The sequence below is a fragment of the Sorex araneus genome, chromosome 3, assembly GCF_027595985.1.
Source record: "Sorex araneus isolate mSorAra2 chromosome 3, mSorAra2.pri, whole genome shotgun sequence".
In the NCBI taxonomy this organism is placed as follows: domain Eukaryota; kingdom Metazoa; phylum Chordata; class Mammalia; order Eulipotyphla; family Soricidae; genus Sorex; species Sorex araneus.
The window spans coordinates 238,653,625-238,663,883 of NC_073304.1; positions in this window are offsets into that span (position 1 = coordinate 238,653,625).

Below are 10,259 nucleotides of genomic sequence, written 5' to 3' on the forward strand. Positions count from 1 at the left end.
GGGTCCCAGAAACCCTCTTTCTTGGCTTGTCTGGTTCCTAAGAGTCCCGGGCAGGCGGGGCAGCAGGGGTGGACGCATGCCTACCCAGGCACCCCACCCCCACCAGGACTAGGACTTCCCCCTGTGGGCCTGGGGCGCGGCATGCACCTCCGGCCACCATGCTTAGGTGCCCCTGAGCACCATGCCCGGGCCCGCTCTGCCACTCATTCCCAAAGGGCCCCAGGCAGTGCCCAGGCCTGCAGCTGGGGCGCAGGGGTGAGGGGTGAGCGCCGACGGTCCTTGTATGTCCTGTTACACTGGAAGCAGCAGCCTGCAGGCTTGTCCACCCCTTGCCCAGCGAGGGCCGGGCAGGCCCAGCCGCTGCCCGCTGGCACCCAGAGCACCATCCCTCCCAGGAAAGGGTCACTGGATGCCTGCCATCGCCCCCCTGTCTAGGGAGTCTGTCTCAAGCCCCTGCGCTTCATACCCGGTCACTGAATGAATGTGGGGGTGGGCGGGAAACAGTGTCTGATCCAGGTCGAACTCGGGTGCCCAGGCCAGGGCTAGGGGGAGGGGAGGGGAGTGTTGGAGGCGCCTGAGCTAGACCCCAGGGCTGGCCCGGCCCAGCTCCAGGAGCACTGTGGGTGAGGGCACCTGAGGAGTCAGATGGACGAGTCCACGTGGGCAAGCCTGGCACTGGCCTCCAGCCCGTGGGCCCCTCCCCAAGCAAGAAAATGCAGGGGGCGGGGCCACATCCTCCCTCGGCCGCGCCTGCAGGCTGTCTTGCAGGAATGCAGCCTGCCTGCCGGTGTCCCAGCTGTGGAGGCCCACAGGGGGCTGGTGACGAGACTGACAGGCTCGGGGGCCCACGGCAGGGACACCCCAAGCTGCCCCGCCGGAGCAGCGCTGTGACAGACGGGTGGGCTGTAGGGCTCGTCTCTCCCCACCCCGCCTCACTCTCTGAGCCTGTTTCCCCCTCGGAGGCTGGGGCGCGCCCAGAGCCACAGTGCAGGGGTCAGGCACCGGCCTTGCCTGTGCCGACCTGGGATGATCCCTGGCCTGGCCTGGGGCCCCCCAGCCCCACCAGGAGTGGCCCTAAGCAGAGCCACGACTCAGCCCTGAGCACTGCAGGTTTGGCCCACAGACCCCCACACCCAAACTTAAACTTTTGACCAATGAAGTCGGAGTGCCTGAGGCTCCCTCCCTGAGGACCCCCTGCCTGCCCGCCCATTCTGCCCCTCCACCAGCGGGGCCCTGGGTGGGAGCCGCCCCAGCCCAGGTGTGGCCCTGCCTTGGCAGGCGGCCGGCAGGCGGGCAGCCGCAGGTGGTGCCGCCGCTGGCGTCTCAGCACGGGCAGAGGGCAGAGTCCACAGACACGCAGCCGGTTCCCACCTCCCCAGCTGCTGGGGCGCCCGCAGCCACCTCCGGCCAGAGGACAGACCTGTGTCCCGCTGGCCGCGCCCCGCCCCCGCCTGCACCTGGCCCGGAGAGGAGCTGCCTGGCGGGGCTGTGCCCCAGGGCAGGCCCGGGGGCAGGAAGGCTGCCCTGGCACTGAGCTCTGGCTGCCCGCCACCAGCCCTGGCCTGGGGCCGGCCAGCTGCCAGCTGTGTAGGGCGCCGCCTCCTGCCCGCGGCCCTGGCAAGCACTGAGGGGAGGGGTCTGGAGTGCAGGTGACGCTGCTGCTGGCTGGCGTGTGGCCCCGGGCTCCTCCCTGCCCACCTGCCACACGTGTTCTGTGCTCGGCACGGGGGGGGGTTGTGGGGGCCCAGCCTGCCTCCTGGGGGCGTGGTCACAGGGCAGAGCCACACGGTGGCCCCCACGTTTCAGGGGCCCTGCCCTCTACTGGGGTATAAAAAAGGACCCTGTGGTGCCCACGGGGCCACCTCACACAGCTGGGTGGGTCTTCGCCGTGGGAGGCCCGAGCTGCCCCCAGCAGAGGGGCACAGCGGCGGCGGGGGGGAGGGCAGGGGCGGGGGGACAGATCCCCTGAGGAATGTGCCAGGAGCCGGCTCCAGCCTTCCCAGCTCAGGAAGGTGCCCAGGATCCCCTGGGCCCTGTGACACGTCCGGGCAGTGCTGGGACCCAGTCCTGGGCGTCCCTGTGCCCGCCATGTCCTGGCTTCAGGCACTGTCGGCCACCAACGGAGAAAGTCAGCCCGACTCAAGAGCCTCTGTCTCCCCACATGCGTGCGTGTGTGTGCATGTGTACACGTGTACATGTGTCTTGTATGTGCACGTGCCTTGTATGTACTTGTGCATGTGCTTTTGCAAGTGTGTGAATATTGTGCAATGCATGTGTGGTTTGCATGCGTGTGTGTGCATGTGGCTGTGTGTATGTATGTGTGGCTGTGCGTGTGTGTGTGTGCCTGTGTGTGTGGCTGCATGTGGCTGGGCTCCGACCCCTGTGTGCGTGGGGCTGGGGCCCTCGTATCTGTGTCCCTGTGGCCCAGGAGCCCAGCTGGACTGCAGTGGCACTGGGGCACCTGGTGGCCAGTACAGGGCTGCAGCGTCATCTTAGGGACCCTCCTAGATCCCCCGCTGTGGCCCCTCCCTCTGTCCTGGCAGGGGTCTGCCCAGGGGACGCTGCGCCTGTGGGTGCCACATTGCTCGCACACCTGCTGTTTCCGAGGCTTTGCAGGGTACAGAGAGGCGCTGGGCAGGTTCCCATGCAGGTGCTCTGCCCACGGTGCTCACGTCCTGAGTCACTGCCAGGCGAGCACAGGTCTCTGGGGCTGGGGGCAGCGGGCACAGGCCAGTGGGCCAGGTCAGGGCCCGGCCTGCACCCTCCAACTGTGCCCGCACAGCTCGAGGGGCATGCCTGGGAGTCCGGCCACTCACGCCAAGCCCAGCCCTGGGCCCGTGTCTGCGGGTGGCTCTGGTCACGGGCGCCCCAGTGCTGGCAGCAGCTGCCTGGGGTGGGACGTGGGGCCCTGGAGCCCACCCCGCCTGGCTGTACTCGGAGGGGAGGGGCGGGCGGGTGGCAGGGGGAGGGGCTCTGCTCCCTGCCCCTCTGCTCTGTGCGCACGTGAGCACGTTTCACGTTTTACAAAACAGCTTTGTGTTTTCATTCTCAAAGCAAAAATCGCCTAACTCGAAAGAGGTAGAGAAAACTTCCAGTCTCTGAGGTTAGGGACTCACACGTGGCAGATTAGGAACCCACCTGCAAGGTCAGGGGCCGTCCCGGGTAAGGAGGTCAGAGACCCAGGAGCGAGGTTAGACACCCTCGTGTGTGAGGTTAGAGCCCGTGGGGTGTGTGTGTGTGTGTGTGTGTGTGTGTGTGTGTGAGTGGTTAGAGACCCGTGTGTATGTGTGTGAGGGTAGAGACCCATGGGTGTGTGTGTGAGGTTAGAAACCCGTGTGTGTGTGTGTGTGTGTGTGAGGTTAGAGACCCGTGTGTGTGTGTGTATGTGTGTGTGTGTGTGTGTGTGTATGTGTGTGAGGGTAGAGACCTAGGCTCACAGGGGTCAGCTCTTTCCAAACTCACCCTTTTCCCACGAACTCATCTAATGCAACTTAGGCTTGAAGCTGATGTTAAAATTCCAGGAGGGGGTTGGGGGGGGCTCTGGGGTTTCCTCAGAAAAATCCTTTTGAAAATATAATTGAGTTAATGGAGCCGCAACGGTGTCTCATTTTGGGGGTAATTGGCCCGCTTTTTGTCACTCTGTCCATTTACATAGCCCTGTTTTCTTTTCACCATTGATTTTTTTCCTTTATAAAGTGGGCCACTTTGCTGCAATTTTTACAGCCCCGGTGATGAATAAAACCTCTCTTCCCGCTCATTAAGGCAGAATTCGGCAGGCGCGGACCCGCGGACAATTTGCCTGAGAGCCTGCCCTGCGGGCCTGGAGGTGGCCTGGCCCTGGGCAGGCACCCGGACCCCTCGGGGCTCCCTGGAGGGTCTTCTAGACCTGGAGCTTCTCCCTGGTGAGCCCTCAGCTGAGAGTTTTCCACACAGCCCTGGGCGTGTAGAGCACGAGTACGAACCAACACGTGCGGGTGACGAGGGTTTATTTCCAAGTACCCTTTGACATGGTCGCCCTGTCCCACGTCCATTCATGGTGGCCTTGTCCACGCCGCACAGCCTCCACCGTGGCCCCGAGGTGCCCCCGGCCAAGTGCCGGGCTGGGGGCCTGGGCAGGCAGCTGGTCCCTTCTCCGGTGCTGGCTGTCAGACTTGGGGGCTGCTCTGCGCCCGTGACAAATGCCATGCAAAGGCCAGCGCTGCGGGCGCACGGGGCTGTCTATGGAGGCTTCCTGGAGGAGGCTCCGAGATCAGGGGTCCTGGCAGCAGAAGTGCCCCCGAGCCCGCCAGGCCACACCCTGCCCGTCACGGGCGTGTCGGCTGGCGGGCGGGCGCGGAGCGGCACCAGCCGAGGGAGTTCCTGACCAGCTCTCAGGGCCAGGCCCAGGAGGAGGTGCTGTGTGGCCCGCACACGCCCCCTCGGCCCCGCCGGGAGCCACAGGACGCTTGCAGGGGTCCTCGGGCATCCCCAAGGCTCGCCCCCGGGCCCCCCTCCCCCGGCTCCACCTCCCGCACTGACAGGAGCACAGGGAGGAGAATTGGGGGGTCTTGTCCCCACGCACGTTCAGAGGGACGCCGACCCCGCAGGCCCCTAGGCTGCCACTCCTGAGGCGGGCAGTGGGCATCGGGGGTTTCCGGGCCGAGGGCTGGCAGCAGAGGCGGGGCGCCAGGCCTGGGTGCGAGGCAGCCCATGGGGACGAAGGAGAGGATCCACGACCCTGCCAGCTGCTGCCCAGCTGTGGCTCCCTGGGGGCAGCCTGGGGCCGCTTATAGGGAGGGCCAGGGCGCCCACCCGCAGGAGCAGAGCACGGGGACCACCAGGGGGCAGACCAGGCCAGAGGGCATCCGCACAGCGGGGGGCGCTGTCTCAGGGGCACCCACCCCAGGGGTCTCCTCTCCCCTTCCGGGGCTGGGCCCTGAGAGATCCCGGAGGGAGGGATCCCCGCTCCACACCGGTCTCCCCTGACAGAGGGCCAGGGGGGCTGCACGCCTGGCCCCGCCCCCCGCCCCTGACCTCTGCAAAGCTCCCCCATCCTACCCCGCCCTTGCCTGGGGCTCTCTCTAGCAGCTGGACCCCTCCCCATATTCTTGCATTTTGGGGGAGTTGGTGAGAGGAAGGTGGTATCCTGGTTGCTGGGTGGGGGCAGGGCATACCCCCAGAGCTGTCCACTCTGGCCTTGGTGTCCTCTCCCCACCCTGCCAGGGTCTGGGTTCAGACTCTCTCTGACAGTGGTGCCAGCTGCTGTTTTGAGGTTAGGAGAGGGCTGGGTTGGACAGAGGGGGGCTGGGCTGGATGGGAGGGGCTGGGCTGGGCAGAGGGGGGCTGGGCTGGACGGGGGCGCTGGGCTGGGCAGAGGGGGCTGGGCTGGGCAGAGGGTCTGGGCTGGACAGTGGGGGCTGGGCTGGGCAGAGGGGGGCTGGGCTGGACAGTGGGGGCTGGGCTGGGCAGAGGGGGGCTGGGCTGGGCAGAGGGGTCTGGGCTGAACAGAGGGGTCTGGGCTGGGCAGAGGGGTCTGGGCTGGACAGAGGGGGCTGGGCTGAACAGAGGGGTCTGGGCTGGGCATAGGGAGCTGGGCTGGGCAGAGGGGGGCTGGGCTGGACAGAGGGGGTCTGGGCTGGACAGAGCGGTCTGGGCTGGACAGAGGGGGCCTGGGCTGGGCAGAGGGGTCTGGGCTGGGCAGAGGGGGCTGGGCTGGCAGTGGGGGGGCAGGGGCCATCCAGTCCCCAGCTGTGCTGGCTCCGCCCCCTGCAGCTGCCCCTGGAACCTCCAGACAGCTGTTTCTGGAACAGGAGACGGAGGTCAGCGGGAGGCCAGGCGGGTGAGGGCCGCCCCTCACCCTGGGGCCCAGAGGGGGTGGCCGGGCAGGCCAGCCGGGTCAGTGGCTGAGGCCAATGTGGTTCCAATCTGTGCCTGAGTGAGCAACAGGGTCCCTGGCCAGGGTGCTGGGGGGCCCCCACCCGCCATGGCCCGCGGCTCATGCCCCGACACCATCCTGCACAGGCTGGGGCGACTCTGTGGGGCTGTGGTCAGTCTGTGAGCGCAGTGGGGTGGCAGGTGGGGACAGCCAGGGGCCTGGGGAGGCCTCGGCACGGCCCCAGAGGCCCCTGAGCCTTGTTTCCACGTGCGGGGTCAGGCGGGCCATCCTCCCACTCCGAGCCACTCCTGCCGCAGCCTGGGGGCTGCCGAGGCCTCTGTCCCCAGGCCAGCAGGGGCAGGGGCGCGGCTGGCGGGGGCTGCACCCCTCGCGGCCCACTCTCCGGGGAGAACCCCGGCAGGCTGCCCTGACTCTCGCCCCTCAGCTGTAGACTGGCACTCGGCACCCCCCGGGCCCCCACCGTCCCCTCCTCGCCTGGGGCCGTGGATAAAGGGACGTCCAGAGCCCCGTGTGCTCGGTCCCCTCCCTGCCGCTGCCTTTGGGCTGCCAGCACCTCGGAGGCCCCAGGGCTGAACACGGCTCACAGCCGGTGGGCAGTGGTGCGGTCCTGCTAGGGTGCAGCTGGCCCCAGACAAAGGCCCGAGCTGGGCAGCATGGCGGGTTCTTCCCATCAGGGGGCGCCCCAGGCTGCTCCTGTGGGGGAGGCCGGCCCCCAGCAGGGCCCCCAGCCCTTCCAGGCTCTGCCCTGCACTGGCCCAGCCCGTGACCTGCCGCACCACCTGAACAGCCTGGCTGGGGGTGCTGGGAGCCGCCCCCTGGCCCCCTCCCGATCCCCTGCTCGGGCCCTGGGCCACTGGTCTGGGTGGACAAGGCTGGGCGGGAGTGGGGGAAGGCAGGTCGGCTGATGGAGGACAAGGTCACCCAGGGAGGCCCTCAACCCCCCCCTGGGTGCCCCAAGCCGGGCAGGGCCCCCTCCCCCGCAAGCCCACAGCCCAGCGGCCGCCCTGGGGGCACCGGGCTGGGCAGAGCACCTCAGGCGCAGGGGTGGGGTGCTCCCCGCCTGCAGGGGTCGAGGGCTTCCCACCTGCCACTGCGGTACCCACAGGGTGCTCCACCTCTGGGCCTCCGCAGGGCTGCCCTGGCTGTCCAGTGTCTGTCCGTCTGTCCGGACTGCACCAGCCTGAGGGCTGAGGCTGCGCCCCCTGGCCGCCACCCGCCCTGCACCTCCAGGCACTGAGCCCCGGCACCCAGCCTGGTCCACTCGGCCTGGCCCACTCGGCCGGCCTCGTCCCTGGCCCACCGAGCCCCCAGGCTGTGGTGTCCCCCCAGCCATCGCAGCAGGCTCTGTCTTCAGAATCCCCACCCACGGCAAGGTCAGTTTCTACACCACAGGCCTCGTGGCCCGTGAAAGGGCAGGACCCTGTCCTCCCCCTGCCCGGCCTCCCCCTCCCCCGTCATCCCTGCCGTTCCTTGGTCCATGACCCACAGGCCAACACCCAACATGGCCCCCTCACTGGTCTCTGAGGCCAGTGTACCTGGGGCAGAGGCCACTGGGGAGGGGTCACCTGCTTCCCAGGGGTGGGGGTGAAGGCGGGGGGGGGTGGCAGCTATCCCAGGGAACCAGCAGGGTGGGGGGACAGGAACTGGGTCCTGACCTGCGTCCATCACCCTAGGGGCACGGTGCTGGCCAAGCACGGGGCTCCAGACGGCAGGAGCGAGCTGCTTTTCATAAACAGGGCCTGCAGGGCAGCTCCGAGACCCCGTCCCCGCCCCCGCCGTCCCCTCTGCTCCTGTGGGGGTCTCCTGGGGCCCTGCTAGCCCCCCAGGACCCCAGCCTGCCGCGCTGTGCCTGCACGGGGCCTTCGAGCCCCTAGCCTGTGAGGCCTTGGAGAATGCTCCTGCTAGTGGCCTCTCGGGGGCCCTGGGGGGCCCCGCCTGGCCAGTGATGTGCAGGACAGTGACCGATTCCACCCGTGCAGTTCCTTCCAGGAGTTTGCCGATTAACTGAAGGGCCGATGGGGCGGGGCCTGGCGTCCCCATGAAGCCGGGGGGGGGGGGGGGACCTCTGCTGGGCCTACAGACCGGGACGGCGTGTCAGAGCACGTGTTGAGTGCCTGGGTTGGTGAGTGGCTGTGCGTGAAGGTGTGCGTTTGCACTGCATGTCTGCATGTGTGTGTGCATAGGCATTGTGAGGGTGCTTGTGTGCACACACGTGCACAAATGTGAGTGCCTGTGTGCATGTGTGAGCTGTGCATGTGCACCGTGAGCTGTGTGTGTATGCATGCATGTTCGGGGGATGTGAACCTGTGTGTGCGCGCCATGCACGCGGCTGACAGGACCTCTGGCGAGGATGGCCCTCCCCCTTTTGCAGACCTGGGGCCCAGGGAGCTCTCTGGGCAGCCCCGGCCGCCCTCCCCCTCCCTGTCTTTGAGCCTGAGATCAGGAGAGGGGGAGACCCCAGGCCTTGGACTACAGATGGAGCCGAAGGGAGGGGTTCAAGCCACTAGCAGCACCCAGGATCACAGGTCCTGAGGGCCAGGTCCTCTGAGGGGTGGGAGGGCAAGGCCACCTTCCCTTAGGGGTGCGGCCTCAGGCATGCTCCCAGGACACCCTGCGCCCGCCTGCTCTCCAAACCCGGGGCTTGGTCAGCCCTCTCAGGGTCGCCCCGCTGAGCCCCGGAGAGGTTGCAGAGGTAAATTAAAATAAACGACATTTAAAATCGCAAAAGGGGCCATTCACTGGGGTTTATTGCCTAATAGCCCCTGGTCTCCGGCCTGGGGACTGTGGGGTCACAAGCGCACCTGGTGTCTCACAGGCCCCCAAGGCACCCGCGGGGGCCCCTGGGCCTGGGCCTGCTTGGCCAAGGCGCGCCGGCCTGCGGCACTGCCCCCACGGCGCGGCCCTTCCCCACAAAGGCGGCCGAAGCCCCTCCTGCAGCCCGATCCGTAGTCCTGGGCGGCCCCCACCCCGACCCTCAGCGGGCAACCCTGAAACCTGTTTGCCGCTGGCGGTTCCCCTCCCCCAGCGCGAGGGTCCAGGAGGCTGGGCGCAGCCGGGTGCAGACCCCCGCCCCCCGCCGGGCCGCCCCGAAGCCAGGAAAGGGCCAGCGGGTCGAGGCGTGAGGGATGCAGGAGGCGTCACCTCGGCCCCTTCTCCCTTCGCCCACCTCCCCCTGAACCGAGTTGGGGATGGGGGGTGGAAGTGCAGGCCCGGAAGGCGCCCCGGCGGCAGCGAGGACAGAAACGCCGCGGGAGAGGCCGGCGGGGGTAGGGGGCGCTTCCTGCGGGGACCCGCGGGGCCATTGTTGCGCGTTGGGGCCGGGGAGCGTTTCCAGAAGGTGCAACACCAAAAATAATAATAACGGCGCCCCTCCCCCGGCCGCCGGAATTCTGGAAAAAGCAGCTGCCGCCGCCGCGACGGGCCTTGGGAAAAACAAGGTCATGCGCCTCGAAGACCGAATCCGGGGCGCGGGTGCGGGGCGCGGGGTCCGGGCCGCCGCCTCCCCGGAGTGCGCCCGCCCCGCAGGAACCCGCCGGCCGCGCAGGACCCGAGGAGGGAGGAGGGGCCGGGGTCGAGCCCGCTGGGCTTTTACTTTAAAAATTATATATTTTATGTCACAATCGCTTTTCGCTAAGACCACAAACATCCAATTTGGCGCGGCGTAATGAAATCAGCCCGCGCGCCCTTAAACGGCGCCGTTCCCGGGAATTAAGTTGTGAAATCGAATCTGTTATGTCCATAAAGGAGCCGCTTTCGTCGAAAACGCAGGTGGGGAAGGGCCTGTCCCTGGGCCGCCCGGTCGCGCTCGCCCTGCCGGACACCGACCGGCCGCGTCCAGGACGTGGCCCCGCCAAGGCTCCGCCGCGCATCCCGGGCGCGCGGACCGCCCCGCTGGCCCCGCCTGGGCGCGCAGACAAAGGGGCCGGCGCCGGGCAGCCGCACTCGGTGACATTCATTCGGTGGGCAGAGGGCTGGTGGGCACCGCTGCCCTCCTCGTGCGGGCGGCTCGGTCACGCGCCCCATCGCCTCTTCGCCCCTGGCCGCCACGACGCCTGTTTCTGCAGATCCATTAACCGCCAGGTCCGGCCGCGGCGTCCCGCGTTGGCCAGAAGTGGGGGTCGCCTTGGGTCTCGGCCCTCGCGGTGTAAGCCCGGTGCTGGGGCGACAGCGGGCAGGCGATGGATCGGTTCCGAAACGGCCCGGAAACCGGGCCGAGGCAGCGGTGGAATGGGCCGGGCGGGCCGGGCCCCCCGCGCACCGACGCGGCTCCGATTCCGTCTGGTTCTTTCTCCCTGGGTCCGGGAGGCGAACAAAGGGAGGTGGGGGTGGGGCGCCAGCGGCGGCCTTGCGCGCGGGGACCCCCGCGCCCACCCCTGGCCCGCGC